The following is a 14003-nucleotide window of genomic DNA, read 5'->3' as shown; positions in this document are numbered from 1 at the left end:
CAAAATGAGTACCAGGTTTTCTTTCCTTTCAATGTTGTGTTCCTTCTTCAAAGAATTGATTGCAGAGCTTTTCTAACCCAATATCTGCTAAATTTAAGATGACAGTATTATCCTACCTTTGGTACAATGCCATTTTCAAACATGAATGTTGCTGTAATACCAATTCCATTTTAAGCTCTTAAGGCGCTTGATGTGTATAGACCTGAACCAATGTTATGTTGTTCCAGACACGGCCCATGTTAACATCCCTCCTCCCTTCCTGTTCTACAGACAAGAGATGATGTCATTGGCAATCGAGGGGATAGTTTTATGGTGCACTCTATCATTATCTCCATCCTAAAATCCTCCCAAAGTGGAGAAACACAAAATGAAGGAGAAGGAGTGGAAGTAGTGGAAGATGTATAATATTTGTGCTTCTAAAAGAGTAAAGCAGAAAAAGAGTTGACTACAATAATAACACATTCTAACTAAAGCAGCTCTGAAGTCTGGAAATTGCCAGTCTATTATACCCACATAAATAAACAGTTCAAGTTCAAGAATGATGTGAATATCTTTCAACAGGATGATATGTGAAAAATTATGACAAAGTCACAAGAGTTTAATTATTATGGATTTTCAAAAACAGAAAAAAATCAGAGAAGTGTCACAAAATCTAGGCAATTCTGCCACATATGCTTCTGATCTGCTTTGATTTCATCACATATGTCAATCCAAATGAACCTTCTTAAACATGGCAAGGTGCAGATTTGCACTGAATACTTAGCTGTTGCTTATCTATTTTCACAGAATTAACAACAATCTTATTCAATAATCCAGAAAACAATTAATAGAGATTTATTTGACATAATTTACTTGAATGATTATTCTCTTTCACTGCATTCATCCAATCACTCATCAAGAATACAGTAAGTAAAAAAAAAAAAAAGAATACAGTAAGTATTTTCTAGGTGATAAGCACTCTGCTAAGTAGAAAGAGTGATGATGACGACAGTCACTATAGATACTGGAAATGTACCAAATCCTGTATTAAACGTTTTAACTCTATTGTCTCTTTTAATCTTCCTAACTTTTTACATTTGATACTGTTAATATCCCCATTTACAGATGAAGAAACTGAGGCATAGAATGCATAAATAACTGACAGGGTCATACTAACAGAAAGTGGTAGATCAAGGATTTGAACTTGGCCATTTCTGTTTCACAGCCCATTCTATTTGCACTTATCTATATATACATGATAAAAAGATGTAGACGGCATGGCCTCTCCATGTTTAGGAAACTAGATAGATAAATATACAACAAAAGAAAAATTCTAAGGCATGTATGGGATCATGATGCTGAAAAGTATCATAGCGATTATCTAGTCAAAACTCTAATTTTCCAGAAAGAAAATTGAGACCTAGCTAGGACAAAATGCCCAGTGGAGTGCAGAACCACTTTTCTCTACTCCTAGTGCTACTCTGCAAGTCTAGGTCCTCCTCATCTGTTACCTGAACTATTAAAATAGCATCATACTGTGTCTCTCCATCCCCAGTTCCATTATTTTCTATTATAATTATATTTATATATAATTTTATTATAATTATAATTAACTCAGACCTGTTAATGTTGAATTCCTTAAACTCTTCATAATGGTTTTCCTTCCTTTTTCCTGAAGGCCCAGCTCTGCCTTATCAAGCACCAATCTATCCTTCTTCCTGCTCTGGCTCCCACCACTGCTCCAGCTGGTCAATAATCCATTTCCACAATCCTGCTGTTTGGGTTCTTTCCCTTATGTGTTTGAGTATACTCTTCCCTCTGTCTAAAATGCCTTCTCCTTTCCTAGCCTGTGAACTTGTTCATCCTTCAAGAAGCAGCTAAAATATCACTCATTAAATCATTTCGTTCTCCAAACTCCTCCCTCTGCATTTCTATAATATTTCAGTTATACTCAATATTAGAGACAATGACTTATCTTTTATTCGTGCTTATCTTTTATTCTAACACCTAATAAATCACATGGATGACTCATAGTAGGTCTTCAATACATGCTTGAATGAATGAATGAATACACTGAGAGTACTATGGTTTCTTGATTTCCAAGTCAATTTTTGCCACAATAGCTTTCATTCAGTCTTTTAGTTCTTCCAGTAAATATTTATTATATTTCTTTGTGCCAGGTACTCTGCTAGGCAGAGGGGTCACAGTGGTAAAAAGGCAGATAATGTCCTTGCCCTCATGGAGCTATTTCTACCAAGAAATGCAGATAACAGAAAATAACAAGCAAATAATACCAGGGAAGTAACAGATAGCAGATAAGAGAGCGAATAACTGAGGAAGGCCATCTTAGAAAGAGGGGTCAGAAAAGCCTTCTCTAAGCACGTAGTATTCTAATGAAGATCTCAAGGATAAGATGTCTAGCCTGGTAAAGAGTTGGGGCAGAGCATTTCAGGCAGAGAGGACTACAAGGCAGTAGGGACGAAAATGATCACTATGATCAAGGAAAGAAAGAGGCTTATGTGGCTCTAGCCACATTGGTGAAAATGGTTGGAGAGGTAAGATGGTAAGGGCAGCCACAGCTCATGAATGCTTTGCATGCTTTGTAGGCTATAATGAGGAATTTGGATTTCCTCCTAAAAACCATGGGAGCTATGCAAGAGTGCCTAGCCAGTGGAACTGGCATTTAAATGCACATTTAACCTGTGCATTTAAAAATGAGGGAAACGAATTGAAGCAGGGCAAGGGTAACCATAGGAAGACCAATTGGGAAGTTCTTGCAGAAGTCCAGGCAAACAATGGTTAAAGCGGAGTCACTGGAGATGGAAGAAACACATACAGATTTTAGTTATATTTGGGAGATAGACTCAACAGGTCTTGGAAATGTATTAGACGTGGGCAGAAAAAGAAAGGGAGGCATTGCAGGTTATTTTTAGATTTTATGGTTTGAATCATTGGTTGGATGGCATAATTTTACTGAGATGAGGAAGACTTAAAGTGAGAAATAAATTTAGGAGGGAAAATAAAAAGTTCTATGTTTGTACATACTGAACTGATATTAAGAGTGGACATTTTAAACTTTACCATGGAAAACTGCTCTTAAAGTAAACAAACCACCAGATAACAGTAAGAATGGCTAATGATCATTGGGTGCTTACCATGTCAGACTTTCTTTACATATTAACTTATATAATTCCCCAGACAATCACTCTATAAATAAGTTACTATCGTGACCTCCATTTTACAGATACGGAAAGTAAGGTATAGAATGGTCAAGTTACCTCCCCAAGGCCTCACATTTGTAAGTGGCAGATTCAGGATGCAAATCCAGGCATTCTGATTCCAGAGACTGGCCTTTTAATCTCTGTATAAAGAAAAAGTAATGACCTGGTGCCAGGAATGTAATTAAATCTTACTTATTTCTAAATAAAACCAACAGGAGCACAGCTCTCCACACATTACATGATAGGATTTATTATACACTGATTTTTTAATAAATGACAAATCTGTTGCTAAAATAAATAACTTTTCTTATCATGAATGCCATTATAGAAATCACATTATGTACTAGGCACCAAGTAGAGATTACTGCTCAGCAAGGACTTCTCCCAGAGGAATTAACTGGATCCCCATTTAGCTCTCTTATCCAGTGGCAATCACCTGCAGACACCCATTTCCATCCACAGTTACCACTTCAGAAACTATTTTTTGACCGCCTATAATGAGCCAGGCATTGGAGTAAGCATGGGATCTACGATTCCCTGCCTTCATGGAGCTCCCGACTAGAGACAGAGACAAAAAAAAATGAAACCACCAATTAAACTGTGATATGTGCTGAATGTAGTACACACAGCTGGGGGACCCAACCATACATGGGGGACAGTAGGTAGGATTTAATCAGGACACAGCTCAATATTTCTTAGCCAGGGAAGAGAAGGAACTGACAGAGTACTTTGGACCTGCTACAGGAGCATTTGTGCCATTTGACACAGGTAGCAGCTAGTAGGTTTCCAAAACTTCCAACGGAGCAAATGTGGAAATGCCTTTACCTGTTCTTAACATGAGTGCTCCAACCCTGCCCCTGCCCTCCTCTTTCTGAAGGCTCTCCCTGAGTAACCCAATTACAACCACCTCATCGTGATGACAGATAATCCATATCCAAGCTTGACTCAATGATCCCTTCAGCTTCAGCCCTGAATGACACTAGACTTTACTGCTTGAGTGATTCTCAAACAGCATTGATTCAGAAGAGACTTCACTTCCTTTCCCCCCATAGCCTGCTCCTTTTCCTACATGCCCTGGTTCCACCATCATCCACCCAACTACCTAAGCCAGGACTGAAATCATTGCCCTAGTTTTCTCCTCACCCCAGCCCTTACTCAACACATCAGTCACCAAACGCTGTGAGCTCCCTCCTTAGCATCTCTTGTTATTCGTCTGCCCTACCACCACCATTGTCACAGCATTCGATCAGCCCCTCCCAGCCTTTTACTGCAGTGGGGTCTTAAGTGTCTTGCTGCTGCATCCCCAGTCTGTTCTTCATACAAGTGCCAGAATATTGCAAAAATGCACATCGTGTTCTTCCCTGGCATCAAAGCCATCAACAGTTCCCCATGGTTCACAGACTAAAGTCCCAACTCCTGTGAAGCCCTCTGGTATTTCATCTTTTCCTGCCTTTCAGCCTTACCTTTTGCTAATAACCCCTCTTCTTCTAGTGCTTCACACTCCTCCCACACCAAACTACTTACAATTCCATGAACTCCTTATGTGGTTTCAGACAGCAAGCTTCGGCTCATACTTCTCTCTCTGCTTTAAACGCCTTTCAACACTATCCCCACACCTCGACCCATCTTTCGAGTCTCAACTCACGGATCAACTTGTCTCTGAAGGTTTTTTTGATTACTCTGTCTCTGCCCCAAATAGAACTGACCTTTTCCTCCCTTATGTCCCCACCACTTCTAGGGCCAAATGTTTCCAGAGCAATTCATTATAGTGATCCCATCAGTCTAGCACGATGCCTGCCTATCAGATAGCTTCATCCACAACAACACAATTCATGGACCAGTACTTATTATCCAGCAGTAGTAGGTGCTGTGGCTGAATGTTGGAGAAGTGGAAAAGGCATATGAAACAATCTTTGCCCTCATAACTTATTTACAGTCACAAAATAAAAGTCTTCAGTCTAAAAGTCAAAAGCCCTCCCAGGATTTAGCCTGAAGTTAATATAGTTTAAGCTGGTTTTGTGTAGTTTAAGGGACTTGATTTATAGAGGCCCCTTCTAAAGTTCTGTGCTAATTTTATATGTTTAACTTTAGGTCTTTATTTTCTTAAAGTGGGCCTCAAATTTGGACATATTTGAGGCTCCACAAAACCTGCACCCACCTCTGGTTCCAAGACTTAGATGATTAACTGTAGTCACAAATTTTTGTAAATAAAGCCTAAAGAAAAGTCAACAGCGATTTGGGAGGGTTTGTGGGCGTGGCGCAGGCCTCCTCCTGTGCCTGCAGACTGAGCGCTGAGTGGGAGTGGCTCAGCGCCACCCCCCAGTCCTCCCCTGGAGTAGAGCAGGAGGGTGGGGCCTCCGACCCAGTCTCCTACTGTCTCCCTCCTTTCCTATCACCCACACGCCCTAAAAGAGGAGTGAACTAGAAAACAGTGAAGGAAAAGAAAGGTGACAAATACTTCAGGAACAGCAGAATACCGAGGTTCTGAGCTACAAACGGAAAATGCATCACGCTGGCTCACTCAGTGTCATCAGGTTCACACTGATCCTGTGACCTGACTGAAATTTCAGATTAAAACATGTTTGCTGTGGTGAAGAAGTGAGGGGAAGAGGGAGGTTCGAAGCAGGAGAAAAAGGGAAGAAGGACATATGACAAAGACAAAGAACATGACTAATGAGTCCAGTTCTTCCTTGTGTCATTTGTGGCCTCAAGGAATAATGAGCAAAAGGAATCATGGGCTGGGAATCTGTCATCCACATTCCTTCTCCCTACTTCACCCCTCCTTCAGCATTTTCTTCAGAATCAAGCCAGGCCTTTGACACAATAGCTCCATGTGACAAAACGGAGAAAGAGTGTTGGCGAACGTAAGTCTGTGTGCCTGTCGCACAGGGAGGCCAAACAAACCGAAACATCCAAGTTTGGAGCAGAGAAAGGTTTATTGCGAGGGCCAAGCAAGGAGAACAGGCAGCTCATACTCAGAAGACCCAAACTTCTCGATGGCTTTCAGGGATGAGTTTTTAAAGGCAACATTTGGGGTGAAGGTTGCAGAGTGCATGACTTTCTTCTGATTGGTTGGTGGTGAGGTAACGGGGTGGTGTTTCAGGAATCTCAATCATTAACCTGGTTCTGACCAGTCTGGGGTCTACAAGCTTGTGCTCAGCATGAAGTCACCACCCTCCACCTGGGTGGGGGGGTCTTAGTTCCTGCAGAACAACTTAAAGATACGTGTTGGATTGTTATGGATATCCGTTGAGGAGGAACTAGGGATTAAAGGAAAATGACATACCAACTTTATAAATGAGCAACTAGACCCAGAGTGGTAAGGGACTCTTCCAAGTTTACACCATCAGTAAGGGCTAGGATTGTGTTTTATCACTGAACTATTATCGTTTCTTGTCTGCTTTTCCTTGTTTCTGCATTCTTTCACTGCCCTATTAGTTACTGCTTGAATCCTTGGAAATCAGGGAAGGCCTAGGAGACTAAAGCCTTTTTCTGCAAACAAGAAATGGAAGGCATGGAGGGGCTTTTATACCCGGGAGGGCCCCACAGGGCCCTGCTTGGTTTCAAGAGTAATGCATAGACTGACAGTTGGGGGGGTTGGGGAGGAGGGAAAGGCATCTGAGTCCACTTCCTGGTTCTGGCTTGGGTAGGACTTAGATCTTTCTAGGTCCCAGCACAGAAAAGACTATGGGTCCACCACTGCTCCCATTATGTAATTCAAATAACACTTCAATATTTTTAATGACACATAACTTACCTGTACACTGAAATTAGGACTACTGTTTCTCTAGATTTTGTGAGTTTTACATTTTGAACGAGCTGGTTAGAGCTGGTCTCTCTCTCTCTCTCTACCCTCCCTGATACATGCTTGGTTTGCCTATTCTAACACCGTCCTGGCCCTTACTGACGGTGTGATTTTGGCAGCGTTCCTTATCACTCTGGGTCTGTTCACTCATTTATAAAGTTGGTGTGTCATATTCCTTTAACCCCTATGAGTTTATCAGAGATCATTCTCTTTCATCTTTTAAACCAAAATAACTATTTAAAGTACTTCTGCTCTGGGGCTTCCCTGGTAGCGCAGTGGTTAAGAGTCTGTCTGCCGGGCTTCCCTGGTGGCGCAGTGGTTAAGAATCTGCCTGTCAATGCAGGGGACACGGGTTCGAGCCCCGGTCGGGGAAGATCCCACATGCCGCAGAGCAACTAAGCCCATGTGCCACAACTACTTAGCCTGCGCTCTAGAGCCCACGAGCCACAACTACTGAGCCCACGGGCCACAACTGTTGAAGCCCATGCGCCTAGAGCCCGTGCTCCACAACAAGAGAGGCCACCGCAATGAGAAGCCCGCGCACCGCAATTAAGAGCAGCCCCCGCTGGCTGCAACTAGAGAAAGCCTGCGGGCAGCAACGAAGACCCAACGCAGCCAAAAATAAATAAATAGATTAAAAAAAAAAAAGTCCACCTGCCAATGCAGGGGACATGGGTTCGAGCCCTGGTCCGGGAAGATCCCACATGCTGCGGAGCAGCTAAGCGCATTCACCACAACTACTGAGCCTGCGCTCTAGAGCCCGTGAGCCACAACTACAGAGCCCGCATGCTGCAACTACTGAAGCCCACGTGCGTAGAGCCCGTGCTCCGTAACAAGAGAAGCCACTGCAGTGAGAAGCCCGGACACCGCAATGAAGAGTAGCCCCTGCTAGCCACAACCAGAGAAAAGCCCACGAGCGGCAATAAAGACCCAACACAGCCAAAACTAAAAAAATAAATTAAATAAAGTACTTCTGCTCTAGTTTGTACATCCTACTGACTTGTACAGCATAGAGAATTCCAGTCTGGATGAGAGAAGACATCCTGTGTATATAGTGATATGTTTCATTTTACTCATTCTGTAAATATTTACTGAATGTAAGGTCGGATCTTAACAAACGGCACCGCGAAACAGAGGAAAGCTTCAATTGAGCTTTATTAGGGAGCGCTCCCGGGCGAGGTTCACTGGTCCGAGAGAAAGGGGCCAGAGAAGTCGCACCCGGGCGAGGGTTGGGCAAGATTTTGTAGGGGAAGAAGGGAAAGGGGTGTGGTGAATCTGAGAGGGCGCAGGGTATTCCTTATTTGGTGGTCTTTTCGGGTATCCTGGGGAACGGTTAGTCCCGCCCCTCGAAAGGCGGGAAGGCTGGGCCGGGTGCAAAGTCCCCAGGTCAGTTCCTGGAACTGGGTGGTCCGGAATGTCTCCAGGTCAGTTTCCGGAACTGGGTGGTCCGGAGAGTTTCTGTCTGATGCAACCTGTTAATGTGATTGTGTTCCCCTGCCTCGGGCCAGTTGGCCTTACACTGAATACCTATCATTTAACAGCTGCTGAGTGTACAGTGATGAGTGGAGCAGACATACTCCTTGCCTTGTCCAGTTTACTTCAATGGAGCTTGCAGTCTATTGAATACAGTTGTGGAGCCTGGGAACAGCCCAGATATCTGATTTCCAGAACCTATCCTCTAGGATCTAGTATGGTGGTGAGGAAGCTGATTCTGCAGTCAGGTGGCCTAGGTTCAAATCCCAGTGCTGTCACTTCCTTGCTTTGTGACCTTGAGCAAGTTTCTTAGCCTCTCTGTCCTGCTATTTCCTCCAGGCTAACAATAGCAAGTCCACATGCCCAGGGTATATCTCCTGACACACATGACTGTTTTACTGCTAGATCTTGTGCTGTGGCTCAGGGTTGCTCAGGACTGTGGGTTCAAAAAAGACGGCTGTGTACTTCCTCCACAGAGGATGTCCAGCTTTAGGCCAAAGAGGGAAGGATGAGTCTTCCCAGTTTGTGTCTTACTCTGGCGTCTGGGTTAAGCAGCACTATCCAAACATCATACTGAGTTTTCAGAGAAAACAACCTTCCTGTTTTTACTCAAAGCCCATTCAATCTTCCCCACCCTCTCCCCTATGTTTGAAAAAGTATCCTTGGCAGCTTAAATTAGGAGATCGTGTGTAAATGTAACTCGGATTTCATCTGTCTCCTGGTCCTTCTCTTTGAGCTCCTCAACATCGTCTCCCAACCACACACAAAATAATGAATCCACTTCACAGAAAAATATTGCTGAGAAATGTGGACTTGACAAAGTATTTTATGGAAACAAAGGAAGAGAAAGTTCAGAGCACACACTCCAGAGCTGACCATTTGAAAATTCCTTGTAGACATTTTTCCATTTCTCTTTTCCAGATTCCCTTTCCTGCCAGGTTACCAGCAAAGGTGCCATTCTTTCTCCTCCTGGTGTCACCCGTCCCCATAAAATTGCAAAGATGCAAAAATCAACCCTCAAGGTCATCCACGTCAGAAAATACACTCAGAAGATGGACTATGCTTACTCCTCTGGCTTCCCAACTTCACTGATTTCATGGCCTGAGTATTCCAGCTCATGAATACAAACAATCAAGAGTTTTTTCAACCAACGCTTTAAGCTGTTTTTAGCAACAGGCTTGGTCTGGGCACCCAAAACATCAGGTTGCCCTTCACAGTTTGTGCAGTCTGACATTGAGTCAAGTTGCCTGATCACATTGCTTGGTGATCAGCCTAATACAAAGTCATAGTGTTTAAATCATTATGCTGAGATTTATGTTTCAATGAGTCAGTTGCATTATCTTTCTGCACCATTTTTGCCTTAAGCAATAAAACACAGCTGTAGAAGAATGAGAGATAAAAAAGATACAGTTAACAAAGAATCCTAATTCTGGACCCCTTAAAGGAGTCCAAGCCAGAACTTAGACTGTTTTCATTGCCTTGCCCTGTTTAGGATTTTGCTTGGTTGGCCTTCACATTAGGAAAGTTGATTGTTTACAAATGTTTGAACATTTTTCTCACACACCCATGTTTGGGTGTGCCTTTGTAATAACAAAAGATGAGTAAAAGAATTTAATTTGATCCTCATTTTGAGCTAAATATTGAAAGTAAGCAATAAAAATTGGAAGTAGGAATATATACCTGGATTCCAGCTTGTGAGTTTGTTTCCACAACACACATGACAGAGGCCCTTAAAATAGAGTGTGAGACTATTCCAGTGTAAGACTGCAAGGGAAGAGAGATCACGTAATTCAAACTTCGCCCATCACTGATGAGGAAATCAAATCCCAGAGAAGTTATGTGACCTGTTTAGCATCACACAATGGAAGGAATTCCAGGTCAAGGTCTCCTGATTCCCAGGAACTTACTTCTTTCAATTATATTATGCTGTCATGTAATATGAAGGTTCCCTTTTTACCAAAAAATCATATACATGTTTAATAAGCTTGGTAAATTTTGTTTATTTGGAGTACCTAATGCCAGAGATTTATGAAAAACAAGCAAAAACAATCTACTGGAGTTCAAAAATAAAACAAAAACCAATAGTTAAGAAAAAAACCTTTCCATTACATGATGTAGGTTAATCTTCCTGTTTCCCAGTATCTTAGTTGTCTTTACCAGCACAGTAATTAGAAAACTAGGAAACATCAAAGTTAGTTAGGGATGTCATTATTATTAAAGAAAAAAATTTTATTATTTACAAACTTTATATTTTGAAATAGACTTAGGAATTTACTTAGATATTTAGAAATAAAAATTTTTCATCCGGCTTCTCGGCCATTATCACTACTTATGAGACTCAAATAAATTATAACTAAGGAGCTATAGAGCTGTATGTAGGTGAGGTGGAATGTGAACTGAAGGTCTGTCAGGAGTGAACCTCAGAATTTAAATAAGTGAGGTCAGAGCTAGAGACAGAGAGAGGAGACAAGTGTCTTCATCATTACTCATGATAAGGCAGCAGCAAATCACCTTGACTGAGGAACCATGAAGGTCTGTTTGGTATTAGGAGCAAATTACAGAAGTGATCATGTCAGGACAGCTCTGATGGATCTGATTTGGTGCATCCACTCTTATCACGTGAATAATTATATATTCAGAGTCACATATTTTTACCACAGATATCATACAGTTGTAATCTCCCTCTAAGGGAGCAATAATAACTCACACTTTAGATTGTTTTTGGATACATTAGAGCTTTAACCTCCTATTTCAAATACATAATCCAAGATTCTAATAGATAATTCCAGCTCTCTGTTGCCAGCACATTCCAGATTTCACAGGTTCACAGAATTTTTAGTCACCTAGGAGTAATCAGGTCCAGCAGAGATTTGTGTTTGTTTTCTTTTGTTTTAAGTATAGGCATAGAAATTTCGCTTATCTAGTACTGGTTTTGCTCCCCATCTGCAAGAGATCAAAGTTAGTATGGAAAGTATCTCCGGCATGGGTAAGTTGTGAAATCAAAACAACTGCATGTGTCAGGAGAGTTTACTTTTTGGATAGACACTCATGAGCAAAAACTGAAGAAGGGGTAAGCATAATACATATTAAAATAAAAAGTGCTCAGTCAACAAAATATAAAAGGAGATTACTCTATAAAAATCAAACTCCATAAAATGAGTAAAAAAAAAAAAAAGGTTTAAAAAATGCCAACATTATTAGCAAAAATTGCCAAGAGTATCAAGAAATATGTTAGGTAACTAGTTGTGAAGGATGACTATTAAGAGAAATATCATTTCTTCCTGACAGAGTTTTTGCTCCAAAATGAACACAATGATACAAATGCTAGCAAAGAAAAAAATATATATTATTGCCAGAGAAAAAAAAATTCCTCTAACTTAAGTTTCATATTTCCAAAAGTTACTTAGCTATTTTTAGGGTTTTTCCTCCAACTGGAAATTTGATGCATGTGGGGGAAAAAAAAAAGGTTAATGGAAGAAACAAATCAGAGGACAGAGTTTATGGAAAATAGAAGGATAATGAGAACAGAGAAGACTGAATCAAGATGGTGCAGGGATGATCCATTTATTCATTCTTTCTTTTTTTCTTTCTTCAACAAATAATTATCGAGTGCCATGTATTCTTCTAGGCACTGGGGATACAGCAGGGAACACAATAAAGTACTTTCCTTTGTGTGGCTTGAGGTCTAGTGCCGGGTGGGCCAACTTTTTCTATAAAGTGTCAATAGATATTTTAGGCTTTGTGATCCACACAGTCTCTTTCATGACTTCTTAACTCTGTTGTAAATGTCAAAGCCATCAGAGAAAGACAGACAAATGGCCATGGTTGAGTTCCAATAAAAATTTTAAAGCCTAAATTTTAAAATTAAATTTTTTAATTTAAACAGATGGCAGGCAGATTTGTCCTTCAAGCCATAGTTTGCCAACCTCTGTTCTAAGTGGAAGGAGACAAGAAAATGTATAGTATCATTTCAGGTAATGATAATTGCCTTGAAGAAAAGTAAAACAGGCTGAGGGGATAGAAGGCAATGATGTGGGAAAGCTGTTATTTTAGATTGTTAGAGAAGGTCTTTGTAATGACAATGAAGCAGTGAACCTGAATGAAGTGAGGCTGTTAGACAGGATCCAGTGCACAAGTGGAGGGTTTGATTCTAAATAACAGCATGGATAATTAACCTGTTATAATAGGAAAGAAGGCAAAATATAACATTACAGAAGCAGGTAAGTTGGCATATATGGTTGGAAGAATGTGGATGTTTTCCTGGATCACTGATGGAAAGTGAGGATTAGGGCTACAATGAACACACTTACCCTCTTCTCTTAGTGTTATTGCTATCCTTTATTCTCTGAAGACAATAAATTCAGTAAGTATTGTGGGCAGGTAAGAAATCTATAGAAGGAAATTTAATAGCAGTTTTTAACGGAGGCAAGAGATGTAGTTGAGGAGGAAGTACATTCCGGGAATGACTAGTGGATGGTGCAACAGCTTTGAAGAATATCATGTGACCTGGACCTAGGAATCAAAATCACATTGCTTGACTGAGAGCATGTATTCTGATGTGCAGTGACTGTTATTACTTAAGGAAAGTAGGAAGTGAGCAGAAGAATTCAGAAAATGTTATTAAAAGTTTAAATATTTAATCAGCAATGTTATCTATCCCTGGGGGCCATGCAGGGAGAAGTAAAAGGCAATACTTAAAGAAAGGTGAAGTTTTCTATTAATTTTATGTAATCAAAGCTCATGAGAAAAATTATGATAGAGACAACTGCAATATAGGAAAGAATATGGTATATAGTTCAGAATTGGGAACAGATATAAAGAAAAATTAACTTGATATTTAAGAATTATCAATATGTATGTAACATTAATTTCTAAGCACTAAAGCACTACATATAAAATCTTACTTCATGAGAAATAAATTCTAGAAATCACTCATGTCCAGACAACAGTGATACCTGTAAGTTACAGCTAACAGTGCCTCCCCTGAAATATTACATCATACCATGTGGATAGTTAGTGGGTGTAAACTGTATTTCAAAATAAGAGGGCAAATGGTCACGCTGTCTCATTCCTTATGCCTGCTTACAGTTTGACCCTAGACTGCCTGAACTGCAAAACCTTTGTTCTCCAGGAACAATCAACTCTTAAGGCAATGTTTGTCCAAAGAAATTAGCAACTGACAAGGAATCTTCACTTCAAGATCTAACTTCTCAAAATAAAACCATGAGGTTTGTATGCTGACCATAGAAACAAATCCTAATTCAAGCTGATGTCCCGTCAGAGAGCAGCAGTGATGGTCACACTGAAGAACAAGCCCTCTTGTCCTGCACTAAAAGCCCATGGGTTTGAAGGGGAAGCAATGGAGAAAAGGCAGATTGAGTTGCCAACGTACAACACTTATAACCAGGAAGTTCCATGCTCCCTTTTCAGCTAAGTAAATGACTCACTGTTGTAATCTTGAGTAAGTCACTTAAATTCCAAGTAGTCAACTTCCTTCCACCTAGTAACAATGACTTAATACTAAG

This window comes from Neophocaena asiaeorientalis, unplaced genomic scaffold (genome assembly GCF_003031525.2).
Source record: "Neophocaena asiaeorientalis asiaeorientalis breed wild unplaced genomic scaffold, Neophocaena_asiaeorientalis_V1.1 scaffold309, whole genome shotgun sequence".
Classification (NCBI taxonomy): domain Eukaryota; kingdom Metazoa; phylum Chordata; class Mammalia; order Artiodactyla; family Phocoenidae; genus Neophocaena; species Neophocaena asiaeorientalis.
Note: the sequence above shows the minus strand (reverse complement) of the source record.